The sequence below is a fragment of the Ixodes scapularis genome, unplaced genomic scaffold (assembly GCF_016920785.2).
Source record: "Ixodes scapularis isolate PalLabHiFi unplaced genomic scaffold, ASM1692078v2 PGA_scaffold7__128_contigs__length_106722199, whole genome shotgun sequence".
Lineage (NCBI taxonomy): Eukaryota > Metazoa > Arthropoda > Arachnida > Ixodida > Ixodidae > Ixodes > Ixodes scapularis.
This window is the reverse complement of record NW_024609882.1, coordinates 6,582,361-6,595,563: the sequence shown is the minus strand read 5'-3', so window position 1 is coordinate 6,595,563 and position 13,203 is coordinate 6,582,361. Positions and strand designations below refer to the sequence as shown.

The window sequence follows — 13,203 nt, the reverse complement described above, 5'->3', positions numbered from 1 at the left end:
GCTACACTATTAGCTCGTCCTATGGACAGATCCGGTGGAACGTTGGATGCACATTACCTGCGGTGGAAAGTGGTTTTATTGTGGTTCTTATAGTAAACATAAGGTCTGCACAATACTTAACGCAAAAAGAGCATTCAAAGGTTTTTTTGCTGACCGTGGAGACATTGACGCTGTGGCGCTAAGAACATTATCCACCCTTACCTGCTTGCATGCCGGCAACAGAAAACTGTTTTTGAATGCTGCTTTTCCGTGGAGCTTGTCAACTGATAGATCCAAGAACGTTGGCATGTATGGCCCAAGGGGAGGCATCTATTTTCCAAAGCACCGGTTTAGAAACCCCCATTTTATTGAATTCTTTCAAAAAGACGCCCAGTTTAGAGAAAATGGCAACGAACCTCCTTTTAGCAAATTTGTTTTTAGGAAAACAATTCACCGAACTCGACTGCTTGCTCTAGCATTCGCTTGTTCTGTCTTGGCTGACGGTGAAGCTGAGCCAGTCAGCGAGTCGCTCGCTTGGGCGGCCAGCATATTCAGAGTATGATAGACACGTTTTCGTGCATGTCACTACCCTGCTGTTTTCGCAATAGTACTTTTACGTTCTGTTTGTTTTACGGCTTAAATCATGCCTTAGTGAATCATGTGCTAGCCTTTAGGTGCTTCCAGATTTGCTTATCTTAATTCAATCGAATGGATTCACTAAACTGCGATCTTTCTCAATAAATGATGCTGCTGTAAGCTGAGCTTTGATAAAAATGTGCCAGTCCTCGAAAACACGCTTCTATGATATGGTGTTCGGTCAACTGCCATAGACCCCTGCACGAGTGCAACTGAGCAGCAGTTGTAGGTGCAGCACATTCTATTAGCATAAAATAAAGGCACACAGTCAAACAAAGCACCTCAGTGATGCCTAGGAGATCAGCGAACATAGAAATATTTTACACTGGGTACTATTCAGTTTCATATCTCTTAACATTACCGTCCCGCTTCGGCTAGTCCCTAGATTGTTGACAGCTGCCCCGGCGAGGATGCTTTCCGGACATTCGGAAATAAAACATCTCAGCACAGGTGCTATCCACCCCTGTTTAACCACGTGTTCTTTACGAACATAACTCGGCTTCCAAACGATATTATAGAACGCCGTAAGTTAATATTTTCAAAACAGTAAAAGCGTATCTTGCAATTGCGCAGCATAAAAAGAACAGTGCAGGTAGAGCGGGTCCATATCACATGAGCGAATGACATTTTAGCGAACAGCGACATTGGTCACTTCCTACGAATTTATACATAACCAGACTGTCGTTAGCAAAATGGTAGGTACTGAAAACAGGGAAATGAACGAGTGTGTGATGGGTTGGTAAGGGAAAGAAACGTGGACAAAAGGCAAACGAGCAATTTAGGAGACGACGACCCACCGAGCTAATGCTCTGTACGAATCTAAACCTCAAATACTACTTTCAGTACAAATACAAGATACCCACAATATTACGCGATAAATAGCCACCAAAATTAACGTACCAATTGGGCAGTGCTGTTCGTAAATCACGTAAATCGCCGAAATCACAGAACGTTCACGAAACGGAACAGCCATCTTGAAAAAAAATAAAAATAGTGATGGTGATAGCGATGTGTATTCTGTAAAAACTCCGAGGACAAATGCAGTCAATGTTTTTTTTTTTTTCTGATGTTTCTTCAGATTTATGTATGGCAATTGCAAAAACTTTGGAAAGCTTACTTCCCCTAGCAAGACCTCATTAAAATAATGGTAAAATAGTCTAAGGTTTAAACACATAGACGTGTTGAAATACACTTGGCAATGTCTACGTGGAGCGAGTTTTTCTTTTGCATGAGTTGTGGCGATGTAAGAATGCCAACCTCCGATTTAAGGATAGTGGATAGACCTCAAAGCAGCTAAACCTGTGATTAAGGATAGTGGATAGACCTCTAAGCAGCTAGCCTCGTTTACCCACCATCCTTCAATCGGAGTTCGGCATTTCGACGTAACCACAAGCAGACGAACCTGCGCTCCACATGAACCTTTTCTCAGTAATTAAATGCAAACAGAACAGACTTGGGAACTTTTCTTGCTAAAAGCCTTTCCTTATAAGTGTGAATGGTCAAAAGCCAATGCTACGAAAGGCTGAAATACTTCGGACATAGCATGTTAAGGTGGCAAGAAAAATTAAACAGGGATATCCATCTTCTTTCCATCAAACTTTCGGAGCTTCATCTTTTTAATAATTACCTCCTCACATGTTTCACAGTAATCTGTGGCATGGATTTACCACACTCCTTTTGTGAAGTGTAGCAAGAGGTATACACCATCATCAGAAAAAAATACAATTTATTTATGACAGGGAACCACGAGAGGGGAAGATGGCAAGACCCGATCCACCAAAAAGGAGAGGGCATAAGAGTGAGGCCTTGCAAGGCTTGGTCCGTGATTCAGGACGGTTTGAAACCTATGATGAATGAAGAGAACAAGGGAGTCCATCAGGTCAACAGCAACAATATCTGACCCAAACATGCAAGGCAATGAACAGCAGGGGCGAATTTGTCAGGCTGGTTGGAGTGGGGGTCGGTGGGAGGGGGGGCGGTTTGCAAGACGATATCACGGGCAAAATGTTGCCCAAGTGTGTTTTGTTGACCTAATATTTGTTATGTCACCAAAAACTAATAATTTCTTCCTAAGAAAAGCTGGAGTATGTTGATTTTTCATTAAGAAGTTAACCTCAAGGGGGGGGATGTGACTCCCCCCCCCCCACAAAAAAAAAATCCGCACATGATGCAGAGCACTCGAGTATACACCAAGAAACTGAGGGAGAGGAGGAGACAAGAGCACGTGGGGACGTCAGAATACAGAGCTCTAGTTGGAATGATTAGAGGGTAGACCTAGCTGCCTTTGTATCCACTGCACTCGTCAAAGGCGTTTGAATGTGAAAGCCATACGCTGGACACCAGCGTTCCGCGTTCTAACGTGTTCGAATGAGAGAACAAAACGCTGGATGCCGCCGTTCCATCTTCAAATGTGTTCGACGAGTGCAGCAGAGACAGAAGCTATCTTTGTCTCCACTGCACTCGTCGAACGCATTGGAATGCAAAAACCAAAAGCCAGACACCGTCGTTCCGCATGTGCAGAACAGACAAAGGCAGCTCTTTAGGTCTACCCACTAATCGTTCCAATCAGAGCTCTGCGTTCTGACGTCCCCGCACTCTCGTCTCCTCCTCTCCCTCAGTTTTTCGGCACAGAGTTCTGGGAGTTTAACACCGGCTAGCGAAAAATCCAACAGACAGCACCACATCCACAAAAAAATAGCTTTCTTTGGCATTTCCCAAAGGTGTTCTAAATTGCATAGCATTCATAGGATCTCTTCGCACCCTATCCGTCGCCCGGAGTCCACTTCAGGACTCCGGGCGACGTCCACTCGGAGGAGGGACCGTCCCGTGTGATCTGGCTGGTCCCTTGAAAACGGGAAACGTGCAGGGAAGTGCGAGAGTAGTCCAGAAGGGTGGCGTACTCTCCCCGACATGATACAGAACGAGCAGGCTCGAAGCCAGGCGACTCCGGCCGGAATGTCTGCAGCTTACACCTTCTCAGGGGAGGGAAACCAGTGGCTCCCGCAAGTCACTCGGTTTTTCTCTAATGATCTTGTCAAGACTTTTTCAATACCCGTATCAAATAAAAGCGGTCGTGACCGAAAACGTTACCCGAGAGATGTCCTTTGTAATGGAAGCACCCGACGAAATCGGTGACGAAATGGCGTGTTTTGATGTACGGACCCGAGAGAGCGGAGGGCTGAACATGGACGCTGAAGTTCAGGCTCACGAGGTTCAAGAACTGGACGAGTTGATTCCGTCCTATGGTGATGTCTTCGACGATAGGCCAGGTAGAACCACGAGATCCCAAAGAGCGCCGACCCGATTGCGTCAAAAGCGTACAGAGTTCTGTACAGTATCAAGGCGGGGGTACAGGAACAACTGAAGGAAATGCTGGAAATGGGGCATCATACGGACATGGACAAGTCCGTGGGCATCCCCGATAGTATGCGTGAAGAAGAAAGACAACAGCATGAGGATCTGTGTCGACTTCAGGAAGCTGAACGCGACAACACAGGATGATGCCTACCCCATGCCTTCACTCCCTGAGATGATTGAGACTGTGGGGAGAGCCAAAATAATCGGCACCCTTGACATGTCCCAAGGCTACTGGCAAATCAATTTATCAGAGGAAGCTTTTTTTTAAGACAGCATTCCGTACGGACACCGGCTTGTACGAATTTACGGTGATGCCGTTCGGACTGAAAGGAGCACTGGCAACATTCCAAAGGTTGGTGGACGACCTCCTGAAAGAGCACCGAGACTTTGCTCGGGCATACTTAGATGACATAGCGGTGTTCAGCAACACGTGGCAGGTGTTCAGCAACACCTGCTTCATTTGTGCACCATCCTAAAGAAGTTGCGCCAGGAAGGCCTGGCTCTAAAAAATAAACAAGTGCCAGTTTGGGAGGTGGAAAGTGCACTACCTGGGGCATGTGATTAGGAATGGGCAAGCACAACCTGACCCTGAAAAGTTTTAGACCATCCAGGCGACCGAGAGGCCCTACATGAAGACAGAAGTCCGTTCCTTCTTGGACCTAGTTAACTTCTACCGGAATTTCATTCAAAACTTCGCGGAGCTGGCCGCACCGCTGACCGACCTCCCACACAAGACTGAACCTAAGCAACTAGTGTGGACGCTGTCATGCGAGAGCGCATTCAGCGCACTGAAGGAGAGAATATGCAGCAGTCCAGTGCTGCGGAGCCCAGACCCGAGTCGACCCTATATACTCCAAGTAGACGCTAGCAACAGGGCGATCGGGGCCATTCTAGCTCAAACTAGCGAGGGCGTCAAGCACCCCGTTGCGTACGCCAGCCATAAGCTACTTCTTCGTGAGAAGAAGTATGCAACAATTGAGAAGTGTCTGGCAATTGTGTGGGCCATGAAACATTTTCATGTGTATGTTATGGACAAAATGTCACAATCCAGTCGGACCACAACGCGCTCCGATGGCTAAACAACAGCAGACAGAACAATGACCGTCTACAAAGTTGGAGCCTGTTGCTGCAGGCCTACCAGATTAAGATGGACTACAAACAGGGTTGCTTGCATTTGATTGCGGACGCGTTGTCGCGTATCTATGGGCACTATGATCAGAATGTAGTGCCATGCCAAGGCTTGCGATCTGCTTCTCCACTGAACATGTAGTCGCAAAGATTTTTCTTTTATTTTTACAAACCTGAATGTTGAGAATGTGAAAAAAAAAAAAAAAGTTTATTGTATTCAGAGCATTTCACTTGTGCGTGTCTGTTTCGGATGCTTAGTTTGATAAAGCAGTATTACAGGAGGAGTCGCACTGTGCAATGAAAACAACGGGCGTTTCGTGAGCGGAGGCTCGCAAATCTTGTTTTTTTATGTTATCATTTCGGTTAAAGGGGCGTGTTGCGTAATTTTGTATCTTTTTGCCTTCATCGGGGGTTCGAGCATCTTTACTACACCTTGCGTGCCCCCTCCCGGGGTCGATGGGCCCCAAGTGGAGGTGCCAACGTGAACAATATAACCTTACACCTGTTTATATAGAACTCCGCATATAACTTCTTTGCCTACAAAGGTACTTTGTATTATTTTAGCTGCACTTGACGCACACTGTGCCGCATTATGCCGTTGATGGCATGTCCCATCCCGTGTTGTCGACCTTTCGAGGTTGTACGGGGAATCGGCTATTGTAAATATGAGAGGTATATTAAGGACTTGTAAATGCGTTTGTAGGGGCCTATGATTGGAATGTTTACAGAGTCGGCGGTGGAGGGCCGTTTTGTTTTGGATAGCGCCAACTGAACTCATTTATTATTTTGCTTGTTGGGATATGTGTAGCCCTACCACAGGGACGAGAATGCATGTTAGAGGGAGAGAGTGAAAGAGAGAGACAAGGGTAGCTATGTTGGGAGCAGGAGAGTTGAGAAGGGGGAGTTGACTGAGAGACTTGAGAGGAGACACATCGAGAGCAATGCAGCAGGAGTTGAGATAAAAGGCCCATCAAGAGCGATGCGGAAAAGAATCGAGTTGATGAAGTGCAGGGGTGTCACTTAGAGAGTTAAACGGCAGAGGCCATTGAGTTTTGAGAACTAGCGAACTCTAACTATGCTGTAATTTTTGCGTATAGCACCTGTATATTAAGCCAAGTTATTCAACCCTAAGTCTATGATCCCGACATCACTAAAACCCTTGACTGGCAATCGGCGACAACGACGTCAGCACAGACCCGAAGACGAGCGACTTCATGCCACGAGACGAGACGAGATGAATATAAACTTTACAGACCAGATAAAAGTGAGTGACGCATTGGCTAACATTGCGTCTTGGTGTCATGAAAATAACATGAAGATATTAATATTAGCAAAACTCAGTACATGCATATTACAACAAAAAGAACCACCTTAAATTTTAGCTATGAGGTTGCTGGCATAGGATTGACTGAAGTAGACAGTTACAAATATTTGGGAGTGATTTTGTCTTGTGACCTTGGGTGGAAAAGGCATGTACAGTATGTTAAGAAGCGGGCAACTAACAAATTGTGGTACCTGAGGAGAACGCTGGGTAAATCTCCCCCTTCCGTTGAAATTCTTGCTTATAAGACAATTATTAGACCTGTGTTAGAATATGTGTCTGGAGTGTGGAGCCCATGGCAGAGCTCTCTGGTCAGAGAACTCGAAGATATTCAATTGCTAGCAGTGCATATAGTTTTTTCAGATTTCAGACAAACTATGTCTGTGACCGAACTTAAAAGGAGAGCCAATATAAGCCCGCTGTCAAACAGAAGAGAGAGCCAACGTTTGAAGCTGTTCTTTCAGATTTTCAAGAGTAGTATAAAAATTGATAGCGTGATTTACTTAAAAACAAAAAGTTTTTACTCGGACCGCTTGCATCACTCACAGACCGTAGCCCCTATTAAAGCTCGAATAAATAGCTATAAACAATCTTTTTTTGTGCATAATATTGATTTTTGGAACAGCCTTCCCGGTGATGTTATCGATATTGATTCACTTTCTTCTTTCAGAAGAGCCGTAGATATTATTTTTCAGTGCTAAGATAGCATTTATTGCTGTTATGACATTATTTTTACTGTCTTTATTTTATTAGTTATTACTGCTGTTACAATTACTGCTACTGTTATTACTAGCCTTACATTTGGTTACTGTATTACTGTTGATATTGATTGATTTTCTTCTTTCGATTAAGTCGTAGATATTTTTCAGTGCTAAAATTGCTTTTTGTTTAGAACTGTTGTGTTTATAATTTGCAGGTATGACACTGTATCACCCCACTCCTGCCTTGGCCCTATACACCAACTCATGTTTACAAACAAACCGGAGCGCCCGGAGCGCCCCTAGCGGACGCCACTGGCGCCGTGCATGCGCGATGGGGGTGTGGGCAAAAAGCTCGCCGTCGCCCATAAACAAACCATTGAAATGCGATGTTGTCGGCGCCGGTGTGAGTCCCCGCGCTCTTTTTCGCGTTGGAACTGTTGATTCTACGTTCTCCTAACGATGTCTGACTACTTGAGCAGCGTGAGCGAAATTAACGAGTCTCGTTACACCGCAAAACTTCGCGTGAATAATGTGACATGCGGCGATTCATTCCGCGTGGACGCCGCAGAACGCACGCTAAAGCCTGATTCACATGATGAGATTTCGCTTGCAATTTTCAGTAGCGACATCGCTCGGACTACAAAAACGTGAACCGTAGCTGAGATGGTCGACGTCGATACTGAAAATCGGGAGCATAATCTAACCAAGTGAATCAGGCATAACAAGTCGGTGATGGCCACTGGTAACAATGATCAACATCTTCTTGTATCTACTGTTTACGTCGAGCCTGCTTACCAACCTTCAAACTTAAGACTTTTAAGGCCTGCACTTAATTCTTATCGCAAGTACCGGGCCCACGTTTGGTCTACGGGCCGGGGTCCTCTTAAAAGAGCAGACGACAAGCAGAAACGTTTGAAAGAGCAGACGACAGTAAGAACGATCAGGCGATCGTTTGAACTTGAAGACGCACTAAACGTAGTCCGCAGGTGGTCCGTACAACTTTGCGGTTTTCCGGCGTTCATTTTGGAACCAAACAAATAAATTTGATGGCCAGTAGGATCCGTGAATTTAACCCAAAATGCTTCCCGCCCAAGCATATCCGCGTTCTCGGACGAACCAAGCGCATGAAAACTGACCTTCAAATCTTTCTCGACTCTCTTGGTACAGCCCCAATCGCAGCATTTTGACGAGAAGGCAGGTTTTTGACTGGTTACTTTCAAAACAACGCAGGAATACACGTTTCAAATGGGCACTTCCGCCCACAGCCCCAGACCGGAAGTGCGTCCGACGCGCCACCACCGCGTCGTGACGTAACAGAGATGAGTTCGTGTACATTGGGCCGGCAGTATTGATAAATAAATAAATAAAATAAAAAAGTGTGTGGCAACAAACTGAAAGAAAACTTGAAAATGAAGCACAGGTTGTCGATTGCTTGCTTCACAGAATAAATAGCCCAGCTCGCGTCCGATTTTGCTGCCCGTGGGACGCAGTTTCTTAGCAGAAAATCCCCTTTTTTTCGGTTCTCGTTCCTTATGGCGGGAAAAACCCCAGTCGTCTGCTCTTGTTCCTCTCCCGAGTGATGCATGACGGGAGTGCATTCTGGTGCACACTTGATTCTCAAGGTGCAGCGAGTGCATAGACGTGTGGAGTGGCGACGCCGAAATGAACGCGTGGAGTGTCGGCCGAAACAAACATGCTCCATGTTGCGAGTGGGTACGCATGGGCACGAGTGCCCATGCATACATGTAGTCATACACTGTGCACGAGCATGTGGCTTCGACTTTTATCTTGTTTGCGTGCAGAAGTGGCTTCAACGGCATTGCAGAAATTACACTAGCCTTGACAATGAAGTACAAAAAGGTTTACGCCAAGTCTAGCCACTGTTGCAAGATCACCGAGCCAGGAAACCAAAACCGAGCCACCACTAAATGTGTTCCGTTTCAAAATGGTGTAATTGGCAAGACTGAACTGCCACCAAATGTGCTCTGTGGTAGAGCACAAAAGTACATCACCAGACATGAGTGTCCAAAATATACTTACAATGGCTAGCGGCACCTCATAAAAGTCATGCAATGACTCTCTGCTTGGCCACTTAAGCCACACGCAGTGCCGTGCAGGGTACAGGACGGCATCCATGGTGCAGTGATCCAGGGTCCCGCCCGTAGTGTTCCGCTGCTGCCTTGGACAAGGTGAAAGCCAGCTCATTGATGTCATGGTCCCCGGTACCTGTGGTGTGTAACCATTGTGTTTAAAGGTTATACAGCCACCGACCGATACTGGAGACCCGATGGGGATCGTGCAGAATTCCGAATAATTGAGCAGTATGAAAAAATGATTTTAGCCTAAAAATCACTTTATTATTACGACTTAAAACGCAAAGTTGCTGCAGCAAGTGATCGATGGTTTGCTGTACGGCATGGTACTGTATGGTACTTCGCATTTCAGCGAGTCATTTTGTCACTGTATACAGACGAAAGCATTTGGACAAGTTACGCGCTCACGGCTGCACAATGCTCGCCAACTGTAGGGCCAGTCGGTAGACTTTCCTTTCGGTGAAGGGCAAAGTCCGGTTTGTTAACGCTGTGCTGCTGGAACAAATGCGCAGATTGATCGCTACTTCCTTGGCGACACAACCGCTGCCTTCTCACGTCGACACACGGGAAATACCGCAAACAAAAGCAGACACCGTCATGACTTTGCAAGGTAAAACCGGAGGCCAAGAGCAGAAGAATTGCTTAGAGTGCCGACGTGCTACGTGGCATCAGCAACCAAAACCTGCCATTTAAAAAAAATATATACTGGTTTCTAGTTTCTTAGCAGGACGTGACGTCACGACAACTGACGGCAGTGATTGGCAGGCGGTGTGCATTTTGCCACTGAATTCATAACCTGTCACCGAATGTAGTTTTTAAACATGGCAGATATAATCTGGCCTGTTTTCGTCCGCAATGCTGCCGCCTAGTCTGTCGCATAAATTATTTTTGTTGCTAAGGGGCAATTGGGGCTCTACGTAAACATAGGATGGACGTGCGTGTGGGAAAAATAACATGAATCACTGCCCCCAACATTGACTCTTCAAACAAACTGCCAGAAAAAAAAAAGGCCAATATGTCAACATTTTTGTCCTTTCCCCATTTTTGGTGGCTGTCGTGTCAGATTGAAGTATAAGTAACTAGTAAAATAAAAATAAATAAAAAAGTACATAACGTAAGGTGTAAATTAACTCTATAGATATAATACCAGTCCCAATGGTTTAAGAAAGAGGCTGGCTTTCTCAGAATGCCCCCCTCTCACTCAAGTCCGTATTGAATCTTAATATGAAGTTGCCCCGAAAAAGCTGCAGAAAATGCACATAGTGACAGAGCCCATAAAGACCACACCTGCCTTTCACATGGCCTTTCAAACTAGATGCAGTACAGGACGCTGAACGGTACCCATGGGCTAGCTGCAGCTGTAGCCCAGTGCTTGTAGTATATCGCAGCTGATGGAAGGGAGGGAGGCCAGCTCCTTCCATGCCGTGGTACCGGGAAAAACAATACAGATGAGCCACAGACGTCAAGCGCCTTGAGTATTTCTGTGCATCCATGAAGCCAATCTGGGACAGCAACGACAAAAAACTTCAGTAACACAGTGAACAAAAGAGTAGGCATGCAGGCGAGCTGTGAATTGTGAACACAACTAAAACCCAAGGCACAAGAAAGCAGAAAGGAAGAGGTCTTTCCACTTCCTTGCATGTCGGGTTTGAGTCTCGCACGGGGTAGTAAAAAGCAACAATACTGGTTCCCTAGTCTTTTTCTGCGTCAAGAAGCCTTGGAACAAAGAAATCCTACTGGTTATTCATCTTGTTTTCTCTTCTCGGGCCGATTATAGTGCACGGTGCGGAAGCAAACTGCCTCGAAGGGGCTCAACTCACACTCCCAAGAAAATGATTGGCGAGCAACCACTCCATTGTGTACTACGTGCACTGTACGTTTTAAGCAGGTCTGTTTTCTGCTAACACGACAGCGGTAGGAATGTTACTTGTGTCGAGCTGGAGAAGCCATAGTGGGGGCTACCCCAGCTACGCCCACGCTGGCTCTTATGGCGGTTATGTGCAACGCAGACAGCTTTCCCCATTTCCACCGAGTGCCTAGGCAGACACAGAAGCAGCCAGATAAGACAAATCGAGGGAAGACGCAGAGTTGTACAGGCTAAGAGGGAACGACATAGTGTAGCGAGCTTTTTAGTCCAGGCTATTCCTCCGAGAAATGCAGTCGGTGGAAATGTAGGTCAGTTGTTCTTGCCATTAATTTAGGTAACGAATGCAAACATTATACTATTTGGCACCTTTTTCTACTGCAATGCTGGTCACCCGCAACGAAAAAACGCCACAAACTGAAAGAAAGTCTGGTTGCATTGTTAACACAGACACCAAGTCCACCAGGAAAAGCCATCTGTGCCATCCACCTGTTCATAAGCGAGCTGGAGTTCATCAAAGCACCACCGAGACTCTCTCGGGAGTATTTGGTTCCTTGTCACTAGTTATTGAATGAAAACACAGTGCAGTGCTGATTACTGTCAGCGCAGCCTTGCGACTAGGACTGCTGTCACTCGGGTGGCACATATTTCGCTGGCACGACATGGCCTGCGAGCCACATATATCCCTAAAAGAAAGCTGCATAGAATGCACTTACCGTGGCTAGCGTCGCTGCCCAGAGAGCTTGCACAAACCCTCCGCATGACACGCAGTGCAGTTCAGAACAGAGCAGCACTGGCTAGCCAGTTGCTGCGAAGGCTTGCAGTGTCTTGCTGCTGCAAGTCACCTCTTTCATGCCTTGTGGTACCCATCAGTTTCAAAACAAACGCTGATGAACCGCGACCAGCCATGACCTGTAGCACAAGGGGGAAAAACGTATGAATGTGCAGTCTCCTATCTGTTTGCTTTTGTCTAACGTCTCTGAGTTTTTTTTGAGAAGAAAACAGCAATGACACTTCTTTCACAGTAACGTGCAAAAGAAACAAAAACGGCTCGGTTATTATCCTGTCTCATAAGTTGTGTGCAGCAAAGGCACGGGTGCGAGGGCGCAGCTCTGCAGAATGTTCTTTTTGCGCGGGTACTCGTGCAAAAAAGGCGCTTTTTATTGTCATGTGCTCGGGCCTGCGCTTTTGCTGCACACAACTTATGATACAGAGTGTATAGCACGCCTCCGTGAGCACTCGCGTACGGCGAGAAATCTATGATATCCAGGGTACGATAGCAGGAAACCTCGCAAGGGTGCACGAAGCTGCAAGTGCGCCAGAATGTGCAGCTGGAGGTGGTGACAGAATGACATAGTTTGAGAACATGAGTTTACTTGGGTCAAAATATAGAAGCGAAAAACGTAACTTCCTTGCCGGCTGATGTTTGGAGCCATCGGAGCACGACCAACTATTTGTTGTGATCGGGGTATTACGATCGGACGCGGGTTGGTAAAGATTTGAAAAACCCGGAAGAATAAAACCTGTTGCGGGCGAAGACAGACAGCGCAGTTCCTTGTTGACATGAGATGTAATATCAAACACATTATTCCGTCGGATCAAACGTTTTTGTTTAATCAGGCTTAGCTCGGAAGTCTGACGGCAGGTCTGGGGTCGGAGGCATGCGGTTTTTAGAGCTCTTTTGGCGGGCTTTCAGCTTTCTGCGATGCGTGTTTTAATCGTGAGCACAGGCTCAAACAATAGGCAGCGGCGCCAAATGTATTTGAAACGAAGAAGCAGCTCGGACGCGTGGAACGAACACATCGAAATCACATCGCAGGAAAACGTAAATCACTCACCTTTTGTTCGACGATGGTTCGCAAGACACGATTCAAATCGACGACACTCGATTCGGTCACGATATTCAGGTAAAGGACGCAACAACGTAGGCTTGCCGTTCCTAATAACTCCATAAATACGGCGATACGACACGATATCAAACAAAGGAGTCGGAAAAACGCAGTCTGTAGCGCAGAAAACGCGTTCACGCGGTTGCAAAAAGCAAGAAAATAAACAAAATAAAAAAAAAATAATACGTCAACAAAGTAAAAATAACAAAAAGTTTCCTCGCTAAAAACCGTGACG

The 13,203-nt window shown here is 46.1% G+C and overlaps 1 long non-coding RNA gene across 3 annotated transcripts; it reads right to left on the bottom strand.

Moving 5' to 3' along the window:
* Positions 1 to 2,324: 2,324 nt before the first annotated feature.
* LOC121833332 lies at positions 2,325 to 13,179 on the bottom strand. Of its 3 annotated transcripts, XR_006076636.1 has the most exons (4): positions 12,918 to 13,173; positions 11,796 to 11,991; positions 10,557 to 10,717; positions 9,284 to 9,348 (listed from the first exon to the last, which is right to left on the bottom strand). It is a non-coding gene; the product is annotated as an uncharacterized LOC121833332 (long non-coding RNA). The 3 variants fall into 3 exon arrangements; XR_006076635.1 differs by adding an exon at positions 2,325 to 2,459 and having other exon boundaries at positions 9,163 to 11,991; positions 12,918 to 13,179; XR_006076634.1 differs by having other exon boundaries at positions 8,428 to 10,717; positions 12,918 to 13,169.
* Positions 13,180 to 13,203: the final 24 nt, after the last annotated feature.